This window comes from Saimiri boliviensis, chromosome 15 (genome assembly GCF_048565385.1).
Source record: "Saimiri boliviensis isolate mSaiBol1 chromosome 15, mSaiBol1.pri, whole genome shotgun sequence".
NCBI lineage: Eukaryota > Metazoa > Chordata > Mammalia > Primates > Cebidae > Saimiri > Saimiri boliviensis.
The window spans coordinates 90,940,042-90,954,797 of record NC_133463.1 but is presented as its reverse complement, the minus strand read 5'-3'; the positions used below and the strand labels follow the sequence as shown (position 1 = coordinate 90,954,797).

Genomic DNA, 14,756 nt, shown 5'->3' with positions numbered 1-14,756 from the left:
AAGCGGGCCCCACCTCCGAAAGCTCCTCCCCGAGCCGGCTCCCGGTATGCCCCACCCGCCCAGCCTCCGCCCTCATGCCCCGCCCCTGAGAGGCCCGCTCCCGAAGGCTCCTCCCGGAGCCGCCTCCCCCTCATGCCCCGCCCCACAGGCTCGGACCCCCCCCACACACCCCGCCCCCACACTTCACCCCTGAGAGCCCCGCCCCTAACTGGCCCCCTCATGCCCCGCCCCGTCGTGAAAGGCCCGCCCCACAAGGCCCCGCCCCCGCAGCAGCCGGCCCCGCCCCCGCAGCAGTCGGCCCCGCCCCTAGGTTGCGTCCACCGGCTTCCCAGGCCTGACGCGCGTGGGCTCCTGGCTCCGGGTCCACAGTCGGGAGGTCGCGGCCGCGTGCCGGGAGCCTTGTCCCTGAGGACGCTCCCCGCCAACCCCAGCCCTAACCCCTACCCCGCGGCCCCCGCCGCTTCTCCCGCGGTGGCAGCCCCTGGGGAACCAGCCACGTGCTGCCCGCCCAGGTCGCGCCGCGCCGCCAGGCCCGCCGGAGCCCCGTGTGTTCGTTTCCTCCGCACGCAAGCTGGGTGGCCTGAAACGACAACCGCCTGTTACCTCGAGGCTTCTGTGGGCCTGCAGGCCGGGCTTAGCTGGGACTTCAGCTTAGGGCGGCCGTCGTGGTCTTACTTGGACGCTGGACGGGGAAGGATCATTTCCCGGTAGGACCGAGGGCCGCCAGGAGCTGCTCTCAGCTCCCGGGGGCTGCCTGCTGGTCCCTGCCGTGTGGCCATCCGGGAGGGTGGGCGGTTCACCGGCTGGCCTCTTCCCAAGGGTCTGCTGGAGAGTCCCACCCCCAGATGGAGTCCTATGGAACACCCCTAATCATGGGTGATGAGCCAGCCACCCCTCCACCCACTTCTACTAAGAGTGAAGTCACAGGTGCCACCTGTAGCCAAGGGAAGGATGGGCATGGGGCTGGCTCCGGGGGCTCACCTTAGGACATCCGCAGCAGTCTGCCCACCCAACAACCCTTCCCATTTACCCTTTGCATGTAGTTTCCTTATTATATTTATTATTAATTATCCCCCACCCCCACACACCCCCACGCGAAACAGCCCTGGGAGGGCAGCCACCTGTGTTGTTCTGGGTCTTCACGTCCTGTGGACCCAGTGAATGTGGGTGGAGATCTTGGGTGCTGCCGGTGCGGAAGGACCCTAGGAACTGCCTGCCCCCACCCAGCCCTCTCTCCAGCTGCCTCCTGGACTTGGCAAGGTGTTGAAAACCAGACAGTTCTGCTTCCTCCCTCCTTGTCCCACCCCCTCTCACATCCTGTTGCTTTTACCTCCTGATGTTTTAAACCACCAGCCCCTGTCCAGGCTGCTTTCTCTGTCCTGGCTGGAGCCCAGTCTCCTCTCCCCAACACTGCTTTGCTGCCCTGCCCCGGGGTCTACCTGCCTTCATTTGGGCTCCCCTGTCCACCACCCCCCAGAGCTTGAGGGACTGACTAATGGGGCAACCAGCAGTGGCCCTCCCAGCTTCACGCCTGTCCTGCAGGGTGAGACCTGGGTCCCCTTAGCAGCTGCACTGGGGCCTGCACGGACTTGCAGGCTGCCCCTCGCACCACCCTTTCCTCTCCCAGGAGACCGAGCAGCAAGCACACGCCCTGCCATAGGCCACTGGCTATGTGCCCCAGCCCTGGGCCTTGAACACCCCTCCCTGCCTCCGCCTGACAGACCCTTTCCTGCTTTTTAAGACTCCACCTGTTCAAGCTCCTCTGTGCCAGCCCCGGGCTCGCCCCTGCCGGCCTCAGGCTGAGGCTGCCTTGGTAGTTGTCCCCACAGGTTACGTGCTGCACATGACCTTACAGCTCTGTAAGAAAAGTCGTGTCTGTGTCCCGGGTCCTGGCTGCAGCCAGATGACAGAGAGATTGGAAATAGAAAGTCGTAAAGAAACATGCCCCCAGCTGGTGGCTCATGCCTGTAGTCCCAGCTACCCGAGAGGCTGAGGCACGAGAATAGCTTGAACCTGGGAAGTGGAGGCTGCAGTGAACCGGGATTGTACCATAGCACTCTAGCCTGGGCAACGAAGTGAGACTCAGTCTCAGAAAAAGAAAAAAGAAACATGTCCCCAAAATACATTTCTGACCATGTGTCCTCACAGACCGACGCTTCACGGCCATGTATGTATGCGTGAGACCACAGCCGTGGGCCATGGTACTTGCTGTCTGTCTCCCTGCTAGGTCAGTCCCTCTGCTGCAGACAGCAGGGCACGCCCGCCAGCCTTCCTTCAGACTTCCGAGGCGGCTCCCCTGAGGCTGTGCCGCAGTGATTTTCTTACAGAGCTGCAACCAACAGCGAGTGAAAGTGGTCAGTGAAAACGAAGTGGTTCTATTTTAAAACCTGGGGCGCAACTCTTGGCCAGTCCTCCAATCCGGAGACAGAATCTCACTCACCTCCTTGAATGTGGCCTGGGCTGGGCAACTCATTTCTGCAGTCGGAATAAAGTGAGGTCCAGACAGAGCGACTTCAGACAGGTCCCCAGGGGCTCCGTGGCGTTTGACTGCTCTCACCCTCTGGCCACTTGCTCTGGTGGAAGCCGGCCACCACGTTGTGAGGAAACCCAGAAGCTGATGGAGACGCTCACGTAGTGAGAGACAGCTGCACGTGGAGCCATCGTGGGAGCCAGCCGTGGTGGGGCTCTCGGATGACATAGCTCCGGCTTACACTTCCATCTTACAGATAAGGAAACTGAGGCACAGAAAGGCTAAGCGTCTTGCCCGGGACCAGACGGCAATAGGGAGGCAGTGCTGGGATCTGAGCACAGGCAGCCTGGCTCCCAGGCCCACGCACTCATCCCTACCCCCGGCCCACTCAACATGGCGGCCCACCATGTTCGTCACCCTCCATGACCTTCCTCCCTCTGCCAGCTGCGCAGAGCTGGTGTGGACAGGAACTGGGCCCTGCGCCATACTCAGGACGGTCTCTGCCTTGGAGAAGCAAGAGGCAGCACTGGTCTCCAGGGACAGGTGGGCTGATGTCAAATACTGGCTCCACAGCTTACTTGCTGTGCAAATCAGCCTGGCCTCCTCCCACGTCTATGAAGACGTCTGTTTTTCTTTTCTTTCTTTCTTTGGTGAAGAGGTCTGTTTTTGTTTGTTTGTTTGTTTGTTTGTTTTAGACGGAGTTTCGCTCTTGTTACCCAGGCTGGAGTGCAATGGCACAATCTTGGCTCACCGCCACCTCCGCCTCCTGGGTTCAGGCAATTCTCCTGCCTCAGCCTCCTGAGTAGCTGGGATTACAGGCACGCACCACCACGCCCGGCTAATTTTTTGTATTTTTAGTAGGGACAGGGTTTCACCATGTTGACCAGGATGGTGTCGATCTCTTGACCTCGTGATCCACCCGCCTCGGCCTCCCAAAGTGCCGGGATTACAGGCGTGAGCCACCGCGCCCGGCTGAAGAGGTCTGTTTTAAGATTATTTTTGTCATAGCGATTATGCTCCTTGGAACCCTCAGTGGGGGTGAGCTGTGGTCTTGAGCCAGCTGAGCGGCAATACCCTGGGTCCAGGGAGCTGGCAGGGAAGATGCAGGAGCCCTGTATCTGTAGGGGAGGCAGACACCTGGCATCACAGTGCTGAGGCCACCCATGTCACGGTCCAGGAGAGAAGGGATCCTCGGAAGAAGAGGAGACCTGGGCGCAGGAGGAGAGGGACCCGGTGGGTGATACAGGTCCACCAGAGATCTCAGCAGTAGGCTGCATCGCTGGGTAGGAATGTGGGCGACAGGCAGGGGTGGCTTCACCAGGGCCCCCAGCACCTGAGGGAGCTCTGTGTGACACAGGTTTGTGTGTGGCCTTGGGGCAGCACATGTGGTTGAGACAGGGCTTCTGTGCCTCTGGTGGCTGTGTGACACTGGCTGGGGATCCCTCGGGGGTGTGTGACGGTGGAACTCACAGACGCCTGGCCTCCACTGCACACTTCTGTGTGGCCCAGGGTCCTCAGAGGTAGCTGCTGTCACAGCATGAGGGAGAACTGGAGCAGCGTGGCCACCTGAGGAACCTGGCAGATCGGAGCCCAGGCTGTCTGGCCTTATGGCCCCAGCGTGTGAGGGCAGAGCCTGACAGCGGGTGGCCACCGGGAGGAGAGCCCCGCAGCTGGCGTGCAGCATTCGCACTGCTGGGGAGCTGTCTCGGCCTTTCTTCTGTCCTCCCACGGTGGCACCAGGCACAGCCTATTGGCTGGGTGTTCATGAAGCTGGTGGCCTGGGTGCCTTTAAGGGAACACAGGAGAGGGTTCCCTATGCTGGGAGAAGCAGCAAAGGAGGAAGGACTGAGAGATGCCTACGTAAATTGGTTATGAGTAGCACCTAAGCAAGGAACAGTGAACCGCGGAAGGCCGGAGGAGGCCCCCCCATGCCTCATGTTCCGGCGCAGGGTGACCTCGGCTCTGTTACCGTCAACATTTACGTGGGCGCATTTTATTGTGCTCAAGGACATAAAACCCCTTCATAGCACTGTGACGTAGCCAGACTTGTAGGCTCCTTGTAAGACTCTCGTTCCATCAGCTGCATGCAGATATCAGCCTAAAGATAACCACACGTTCTTGTTTTGTGAAACTCCTGAAACCGCCACTGTTATCAGCCTTTATAGTGACACACCAGTTCCAGCTCACTGATTCGCCCCACCAGCAAATCACCCTCTCCCCGCCGTCACTCCACCCCTACCCTACAGATCAGAGTGATTGTAACCAATAAATGGTGTGGATGATCAGAGCTCGGGGCCTTCGCTGCCTCCTCCAGCAATGCCGGCTGGTCCCCTGCTTCCACTTTCTCTCTTAATCTGTCTTTTTCTCATTCCTTTGTTGCCACCGAACTTGGGGTACCCATGGGTGATGTGGGGCTGGTTCCCTACATTCTGGGGCCCAATGCAGGGCTCATGGATCCCTGCATCACCCGTGGGTACACCGAGTTTGATGGCGACAAAGGAATGAGAAAAAGATTAAGAGAGAAAATGGGACCGGGGGCCTTCACTGTCTCCTCCAGTAATAAGTGATGGCTCCCTGGTCCCACTTTCTCTCTTAGTCTTTTTCTCCTGACTTTGTTGCCACCGAACTTGGGGTATCCACAGGAGATGTAGGGCTGGCTCCCTACATCCCTGGTTTTCCCACGCCAGTTGAAACCCGTCAGTACATACTTTCTGATTTCTGCAGGGTCTGACCAAGTGCTGTGCGAAAACACGCAATAAAACCAAACCAAACCCATGCTAAAACCACAACAGCAAGGCTGGCACCGTGGCTTGCACCTGTGATGCCTGCACTTTAGGAGGCCGAGGTGGGAGGATCACTTGAGCTCAGAAGTTTGAGACCATTCTGGGCAACACAGCGAGACCCTGTCTCTACAAAAAAATCAGCCAGGTGTGGTGGTGCGTGCCTGTGGTCCCAGCTGCTTGGGGGGGCTGAGGTGGGAGGTCCGCTGGAGTCAGGAGGAGGCTGCAGTGGGCCGAGATCATGCCACTGCATTCCCACCTGGGTGACGGAGTGAGTCCCTGTCTCTGACAAATGAAAAAGAAAAAAATAAAGCAGCAGCAATAGCAAAGGCACACACAACCCGGCTTTGCTCTCACGGAGCTCAGTCGCCTTGAATGTTCTTCCAAGCTGACTCAGCCTCAAGCTCTGAGTCCCTTGCATTCTGCCCACCCCTGGGTCTCCTGGACCTAAGTCCTGACATGTGAGCAAGGGCCTCTCTCTCTCTCTCTCTCTTTTTTTGAGTCAGGGTCTTACTCTGTCACCCAGGCTGGAGTGCAGTGGTGCAATCTTGGCTCACCCCAACCTCCCCCTTTTGGTTGGAGCGATTGTCTTGCCTCAGCCTCCCATGTAGCTGGGATTACAGGTGACTGCCACTACACCTGGCTAATTTTTTTTTTTTTTTGTATTTTTAGTAGAAATGGAGTTTCACCCTGTTGGTCAGGCTGGTCTCAAAATCCTGACCTCAGGTGATCTGCCCACCTTGGCCACCCAAAGCGCTGGGATTACAGGCGTGAGCCACCACGCTGGCCCAAGGGTAACATTTGGCATCACTGTGGTGCAATATTACACCCTTCTCCGTGGGGAGGGGCATTTGGGAGCCCTGGAAGCCACTCATCCATTCTCTCCATTTCCAGAATTGTCACTTCAGAGTGCTGTGTGGAGCAAGTCGCCCTGGAGGTCACCTGCTGAGAGGCCTCTCTGACTCTGAGAGAGTCTCTGGCTCCCCCGGCGGGTGTGCCTTTCAGCAGCGCTTCCTTCCTGTGGCTGAGCTGTCTCCCCTGACGCCCATGGACCCAGCTAAACGCTTCATCATTGAAGGACATCAGGACTGCTTCCCAGGTTTTGGCTAAAACAAGTAAAGCTTCTCCGAACCTGCACGAGCAGGTGTTTGTATGAATATGACTTTCATTTCTCTGGGGCTTGATCATGGGGTCATGGGAGTTGCATGTCTAGTTTGATAAGAAACAGTCAAGCGATCTTCCAGAGCGGCCGCACCATCGTCCACTCCCAGCAGCAGTGCATAGGGGACCCAGCTTCTCTGCCTCCCATCAGCATGTGGGGTGGTCATGGTTTGTTTATTTATTTAGTTTATTTATTTGTATTTTTTTGAGATGGAGTCTAGCTCTGTCATCCAGGCTGCAGTGCAGTGGTGTGATCTCGGCTCACTGCAGACTTCACTTTCCAGGTTCAAGCGATTCTCCTGCCCCAGTCTCCTGAGTAGCTGGGATTACAGGCGCCTGCCACCACACCTGGCTAATTTTTGTATTTTTAGTAGAGACAGCATTTCACCATGTTGGCCAGGCTGGTCTCGAACTCCTGACCTCAAGTGATCCACTCGCTGTGGCCTCCCAAAGTGCTGGGATTACAGGGGTGAGCCATGCGTCCGGCCGGTTTATTTTTTATTTTAGCCATTCTGATAGGTGTAAAATGAGACCAAACTGTGAATTGTTTGTTTGTTTGTTTGTTTAGAAACAGGGTTTGTTATGTTGCCCAGGCCGATCTTGAACTTTGGGGCTCAAGCGATCCGCCCACCTCAGCCTCCCACGTCCTGGGATCACACTTGTGAGCCGCTGCCACAGCCTTGCCGTGGCTTCCGTGTCGGAGTGTCGAGGGTGCCTGGTGCTGAGCATCTCTTCCGGTGCCCGTTTGCCTTCTGCGTGTCCTCGTCAGGGTAATGGCTCTTCAGGTCGTTTGCCCGTGTTGTAAGTGGGTTGCTTTTGTGCTGCTGAGTTTTGAGATACGTCGTGAATAGATTGTGGTCCCCTGTCCGCTCTGCCATTTGCAAACATTTTCTCCCGGTCTGTGTTTTGTCTTCTTTCTCTTCCATGGGTCTTTTGCGGAGCAGTTTTTATGTCAAGGAGGCCACCCTCTGCTGGGTTCCCACCCTCCTCCCGGTCATGGGATGTCCCAGCCGGGAGCCAGGTCCACAGCAGCAGTGAAAGGCTCACCCTTGCCCCATAAGGTCTCTGCTGCCAGAAGCCTGAGGGTCAGGCAGCGCTCCCACCTCCTGACATCTGGAAGCTCCCTGTGCCCTGTGGGGTCCAGCGTGGAACTAGCTGAACCCCCTTCCCCTCCTACCTTCGGACCCTCCAGGGGCAGGAGCCCCTGGCTGTGCACAAGCCTGAGGCTGAAGGTGCGTGACCTGCTTCCATGACAGGAGCCGGGGACGCCTCCATCCCCTGGAAAGATCTGATTCTGGCATCTCCCATCAGGGACCTGGGTGCTGGAGCCGTGGCCTCGTCCTGCTTCCTGCAGAGCTGACCCGTCCAGTGACCATCAGCTTCTGTAGACCTCAGTGGTCTCAGGAAGGCATCCCTAGGGTCTGTCTAGGATAAAAGACAGAGGCGCCTTCCTCAGGAATTTCCTGTTTTGGGGACACTGCCTCGTTCTCCAGCGAGTTCCCATAGACTAGAACAAGGAACTGGAGGCCCAGCCATGCACGCCCACTTCCTGTCCTGGGGGACAGGAAATCCCCAGGAAGACACCAGATTAAATCAGATCTGCACAGCCCATCACCTTCCTCTGGGTGAGTGGAGAGGAGCAGGTGACCCGGGAGAAGGGGCGTGGGCACAGGACGAACTTGGTCTGGGCAGGTGACCTGGGCGTGGGGTGTGGGGATGGGACACACTCGGTCCAGGCAGGTGACCCAAGGGTGGGGCGTGGAGATGGGACATGCTGGTCTGGGAAGGTGACTTAGGAGGAGAAGCCTGGGCACAGGGCACACTTGGTCCGGGCAGGTGACCCAGGGGTGGAGTGCGGAGATGGGACACACTGGGTCTGGGCAGGTGAACTGGGGGAAGGGGCAAGGGCACAGGACACAGTCTGAGCAGGGCCCCGGGGGGAGGGACTCCCTCTGGCTTGGATAAATGACCAGGTGATGATGGAGCTGTCAGGGGCAGCTCCCAGCAGCGTGCTTTGCCCCCAGGGCCTTGGCCTGCACCCACCTTCGGCCTGGCTCCCCCTTCCTCCTCCAGGTTGCACCGTCCCTGTCTGGAATGACCCCTCACAGTGCCAAGCTCCTGGATCTCTGCCCATAGTAGAAAAGTTTCTTTTTAACTTTTCCTTTCTTGTTAAAGAATAAGTGTGCTAATAACTTTGTTGAGCCCTATCTTATGTAGCTGTTAGACATGCCACGCTTACAGGCACGTAGCACATTCTACGTCCTTGTACTTTAACCAGGATATCGGTGCTGGACGTGCTCACAGACATGTCCCAGCTCTCTATTGCCTCTACCTGTTTAGAAAAGTTGTAAGTTGTTAGCCAGTCGGGTTTTAGTTTAGATGGTGAGGTCTGGCTCCAGCCAATGGAGATCAGGCACAGCAGTGAGGACGACCCCAAATGCATAAGGGATAAATGTGTCTGTTTTCCTTTGTTCATTGTACTCTTGTGGCACAATGGCTCGTGAGAGTGTCTTTCCTGCAGCCCAGGAAGTAAAAATTGATTTGCTGAAGGATCCTTTGTCTCAGGGCTAATTTTTATTTGTGGCATCAAGCATCTATTTCCATCCATCCATCCATCCATCAATCAATCAATCAATCAAAGGGAGTTAGCTGGGAAGGTGGCGTGGGAGGAAACAGCAAGCACTGAGAAAACCGCACGGGGATGGGTGGGCCCAGGTGTTCTGGTGCCGCTGGACCAGGCCCTGTGTGTCCTGCAGGGGAGGAGCCCGAGGTCAGACGCGGGTGCCAGCGGTCCTGCTGCTGGCCAGGTGTGGTGAGAGCTAAGCCTGGAGTCAGGTCAGTGGCCCGGAGGAGGCAGGCCAAGCCCAGAATGGGGAAGCCCTGGGAGGGTGGCCTGAGCCCCGGGGCTGAGCGCTCCTTGAATGCTGGCTTCTTCGAGTCTCCTTCATCACCTCTGTGCTTGGCAGAATGGGCGCAACAGCAGCCTCACGAGTTGTGTGGGATTGCGTGAGACCTTCGCCAAGACCCAGCCTGGGTCCAGGATGTGGGGAGCCAAGGCGGGGTGCTAAGACCACAGGACAACAGGGGGCAAGAATGCGCTGAGGCGGGTGCTGGCTTGCAGGTTGGGTGCCCGCACACTGTGTTGTGAGGAAGAGTGTGTCACGTGTGCACCCTGTGTCAGAACAAGAAGCCGAGTCTCTCCCTCTGCTGGGCCTTGGTTTCGTCATTCAGAACAGGAGGGGCCTTTCGGCCAGGACAGTCTAAAGCATGGGTTTGGGCTGGGGAGAGAAGTCCAGTGCAGAGGTGGGGCTGGGGTGTAGAAATGCCCTTGGGGCACTTCATCCCTACTCCCAAAGCACCCAGGAGGGACTTCCTGGGGACCAAGTGCATGCGAGGAGGTGCAGGAGGCAGGGGCCGGGCAGCTGGGTGCCCCCTCCTCCAGGCAGGCCTCCCCGCACTCCACACCCCTGTGACGTCCACCTCTGACTCCACACAGATTCCCCATACCACACGGGCGTCTCCGCTTGTGCCCGTGCTCCCCAGCCTGGCTGTTGGGTCTGGGATGTTCTCACTCAGATGTGTGTCTCCCCCAGCCCCACCTCCCACATAGCGCCTGGCACAGAGTCCTAGGAAGGTCTGTGGAAGGAACCAACCAATGACTCACGGCACTCGCAGGGCAGGGAAGCAGGGCTGAGGGAGCTCCCTGAGGGCCACGCTGTCTCCCACCACCACCTCCTTGTTCCTGTGGCTGGTATTGCAGGCCCCCGACCTGGGTTCCCGCTCACCTTGGTCCAGCACGGAGCACCCTGCCCGGCACCCCGAGGCCTGCTGGGGGCTCCCAGCCTCTCCTGGAAACCGCGCCCCTGCCCACGTGCTCCTGGCTGCCCTCCTGCCCTTCTTCCCCCGACTTCAGTGCTCAGTGAAGCGTCACCTTCCTGGAGGCCTCCCGAAAACCCCAGACAGGGGAGCACGTTGCTGTGGGGATTCAGCCACATACGGCTTTTCTTCCATTGACATTGACTTTTCGTTACAAAGTTGGCACGCCCACCAAGGAGATCCAAATGGAAGAGCAGTGCCTAAGCAAGCAGCAGCGCCCCTCGCTGCTGTCCCTGAAAGCGGCTCCCCGGCGTTCGCTCCCGCTTCCAGACAGGTTTCTCTGCTTATGCAAAAGCACACGTTGAAAACAACTTACAGGAAAAAAAAAGCTGGGCCTGGTGGCTTATGCCTGTAATCCCAGGACTTTGGGAGGCTGAGGCAGGAGGATCACCTGAGGTCAGGAGTTGGAGACCAGTCTGGCCAGCATGGTGAAACCCCATCTCTACTGAAAAAATACAAAAATTAGCTGGGTGTGGTGGCGTGCGCCTATAGTCCCAGCCACTCTGGAGGCCGAGGCAGGAGAATTGCTTGAACTCCGGAGGTGGAGGTTGCAGTGAGCTGAGCTCGTGCCACTGCACTCGGCCTGGACAACAGAGAGAGACTCCTTCTCAAAACAACAACAACAACAAATAAACAAACAAACAGAAAGAGAACAATAACTTGTAACCGGCAGGGTTGCTGCATGAGTTTCTTACCCTCTGTGAGGCTGTTCTTGGATGTAAGTGAGCCAGTGTGGCCAGGAGGGTGACAAGGAGCAGTGTGCACCTTGCTGTCACCTGGGCTCAGAGATTCTGGAAGGGACGGTCCAGGGCTGGTGGGAAGCAACACGGAGGCAGCAAGAGGAGCTCCTTAGGCTCTGCTAAAAGCTCTGCAGAACGTCACTGTCCCCTGTGCAGCCAGGAGGCCGAGGCCCGGCGCTGGGAGCCACCTCCCTCAGGGGCCTGATGACAAAGGCAGGGCTTCCTTGCGTCACTCCTCCAACGTCAAGGACCTCAAAGCCAAGCTCCTTCTACGGAGTGGAAATGAGGGCCATTCCTAGGGACAAGTGCCAGAGCCGTCAGGTTTGGAAAGGCCCCTACCTGGTTTCGGTCACAGGTCATCCAAGCTGGTGAAATGCACGCTGCTGCTCCAGAGGGCCACACCTGATCCACGCGAAAACGCAGGAGACAAAGTTGTGCGCGGAGTTCATCTGGTATGAAACAGTCATTCGATAAACCAGGTAAAAGGCTCCAAAATGTGGACACGGAGAAACAGCCTGGCACACATCCATTGGTTGGTGGTATGTAGGTCACTCATTATTTTCTAAGTTTTCTACAAGAATTACCTGGAGGCGGCTGGGTGTGGTGGCTCACTGTGAGCCCAAATTGCACCATTGCACTCCAGCCTGTGCAACAGAGTGAGACTCCGTCTCTCTCTCTCTCTCTCTCTCTCTCTCTCTCTCTCTCTCTCTGTTTTTTGAGATGGAGTTTCGCTCTTTTTGTCCAGGCTGGAGTGCAATGGCATGATCTTGGCTCGCTGCAACCTCCGCCTCCTAGGTTCAAGTGATTCTTCTTCCTCAGCCTCCCATGTAGCTAGGATTGTAAGTACCTGCCACCAGGCCTAGCTAATGTTGCATTTTTAGTAGAGACAGGGTTTCATTATGTCGGTCAGGTGGTCTGCCCACCTTGGCCTCCCAAATTGCTGAGATTATAGTGGTGAGTCACCATGTCTGGTTGAGACTCCATCTCAAAAAAAAAAAAAAAAATTACCTGGAGGTTTCCTCTACATGATAACACAATCTGCAGAAGAGTCTGGCTGCTCACTGCTCTTTCTTGTAGGAAGAAGCCAAAATAGTAACAAGTTGTGATAGAAAGAGAATGAGGCTTTATTATCCAAGCCAGCAGGGGAAGAGCAGAAAGCAGTTCCACCCTTCCATTTGCAGAGGGAATGCAGAGTATTTTCTTTCTTGCTTTCTTTTGAGACAGAATTTTGCTTTAGTCGCCCAGGCTGGAGTACAGTGGCACAGTCTCGGTTCACCGAAACCTCCGCCTCCGACGTTCAAGCGATTCTCCTGCCTCAACCTCCAAAGTAGCTGGGATTTCAGGCACGTGCCGCCATGCCCAGCTAATTTTTGTATTTTCAGTATAGACGGGGTTTCACCATGTTGGTCAGGCTAGTCTCGAACTCCTGACCTCAGGTGATCCTCCCATCTCGGCCTCCCAAAGTGCTGGGATTACAGGCATGAGCCACCATGCCCAGCCAGACAGGGGATTTGAAAGAGAGGGTTTGGAATGCAGAAGAGGCAGGGGGTGAGGAGGTGCCAGGTGCATGACCCACCCCAACGCTCATCTTGAATTATTGTTCCATCTGGTGAAGGGGCTGGTGCCAGCGTGGCTTCTACCAGGTTCTAAACTAATTGTCGTCAGACTTGTCAGTCTCTAGCCAGGAGTGCGTTCCTGCCTTGAAGTAATCTTTTGGTGGAGAGAGAATTCTGGAGGTGTCTGGTCTGTATCAGGATCTGACGGTTTTAAGGAAATAGTGAGCAGGTAAGTGAGCATGGTGTGTGCCTAACAACCTTCCAGGTGAATAAGTGTGCATAAGGCTTGGAGCATAGAATGGGAACGAGAGTGGAGCTCACAGCACATTCCGAGGCTGTAGAGTTTATCTCAGAGCTACAGCTTGAAACTGGGGAGGAGGCAGAAAAGGGGAAAGAAACAGTTTTGAAACACGATTTGAGGTGAAGCTGCTAAGCGGCTTGCTTACGAAGACCTTGGTTTCCACACCCTCCTGCACCCCTCTTAGCGTGACTCTAGCTGAATTCATCTCTTCAGGCCCAGCTTGACCCCTCCAGCCAATGGCCAATCAGGGAAGCCCTCCACCTGTGGCCCCTGCTTCCAGATGTCCTGCCTTTCCGGGCCGAACCAGAGTATACATCGTGTGTATTGATTTCCGGCTGTGCCTGCAATTTCTGTCTCCCTGAAATGTATAAAGTCAAGCTGTACCCTGACCACCTTGAGCACATGCTCTCAGGACGTCCTAAGCCTGTGTCATGGGTCACAATCCTTAACCTTAGCAAAATAAACCTCAAAATTGGTTGAGACTCGTCTCGGACACTTTTTGGCTTACAAGGGACAGCTACAGCTCAGGGCAGGGGATTTCTGGATACAGTCTAGTTACTGTCACAAATATGGGGCAGGTTCCAGGGAAAGCCGACTCCGTGGATCCTGAAGGAGTGAGGACGCTGGCACCAGCCCTGGGGTGTGTCCCCTAGCGCCTCAGGGCAGGCTCTAGGAAAAGAAGGGCCTGACCACTGGAGCTCCTGGATCCAAGGGTTCCCAGGGTTCCCAGAGTTCCAGGGTTCCCAGAGTTTCAGGGTTCCCAGGGTTCTCAGTTCCCAGGGTTCCCAGGGTTCCAGGGTTCCCAGGGTTCCCAGAGTTCCAGGGTTCCCAGAGTTTCAGGGTTCCCAGGGTTCTCAGTTCCCAGGGTTCCCAGGGTTCCAGGGTTCCCAGGGTTCCCAGAGTTCCAGGGTTCCCAGGGTTCTCAGTTCCCAGGGTTCCCAGGGTTCCAGGGTTCCCAGGGTTCCCAGAGTTCCAGGGTTCCCAGGGTTCTCAGTTCCCAGGGTTCCCAGGGTTCCTAGGGTTCCAGGGTCCCAGGGTTCCCAGGGTTCTAGGCTGGTCTACCTGTTACCTTTGTTACTGGAAAGGGGTCCTGATCTAGACCCTAAGAGAGATTTCTTGAATCTTGTGCAAGAAAGAATCCAGGTCAAGTCCACAGAAAACTGGTTTATTAAGAAAGTAAAGGAATAAACAATGGATACTCCGTAGACAGAGCGGGCGTTCCTGAAGGCACCAGGAGGAAGGTGCCACCTTAGTGCAGTGTGAGTTTATATATGAGACAAGAAAGCCAAAAGGTTACAGGGTGGTGAGCTCTGCCAGGGCTCCGGGGAAGGGATTGCTTATCTGTGTGTGACTACTGTCTTTCGCAACAATCTGTATTATTGTCTTCAAAGCGAAACTCATTCTTAAACCAAGAATGCTTTTTTTCCTAAGACATTGGACATCAGGACTTTAGTTCCTGGGTCTGTTTGGCAAACATTATTACTTGTTCCCTTAAGTGTAATGTCCTGGTGACTGAACACTTGAAGTCCCAGAATCCAGCAGGCGTCAGCCTCATTTTACCCAGCCGGTATTCAAGATGGAGTCGCTCTGGTTGGAGCACCCATGACACCATGCCCGCCAGGAACACCAGGGGCTTGCTGAGTGGAGTGCGGCTCACAGAGCGTGGCTGAGAGCTGCAGGCCCTTCCCACGCTGGACCTGGAAGACCTGGCGGCCACTCAGAGCTGCCAAAGTGCTCAGGCGATGGCCCCTGGGGAACCCACATGGACACTGCACAGAGAACAGGACAGAGGCCCCATGGGGACACAGGTCAGGGGTGGGAGACAGGCCGAAGCGGGGAACAGAGGCTCAGGGTTGAGGGGAAGAGGCCCAG

At 56.4% G+C, this 14,756-nt stretch overlaps 1 long non-coding RNA gene across 6 annotated transcripts; it reads left to right on the top strand.

Annotated features, from left to right (window-relative positions):
* The first annotated feature begins 305 nt into the window (after window positions 1–305).
* LOC120362356 (uncharacterized) lies at window positions 306–13,364 on the top strand. 6 transcript variants are annotated; one of them, XR_012514208.1, is made up of 5 exons: window positions 306–707; window positions 5,195–5,398; window positions 6,145–6,394; window positions 6,980–8,036; window positions 8,485–10,165. It is a non-coding gene; the product is annotated as an uncharacterized LOC120362356 (long non-coding RNA). The 6 variants fall into 6 exon arrangements; XR_012514211.1 differs by having other exon boundaries at window positions 306–5,398; window positions 6,980–7,643; window positions 7,723–8,036; XR_012514210.1 differs by lacking the exon at window positions 8,485–10,165 and adding an exon at window positions 10,172–13,364 and having other exon boundaries at window positions 306–5,398.
* Window positions 13,365–14,756: the final 1,392 nt, after the last annotated feature.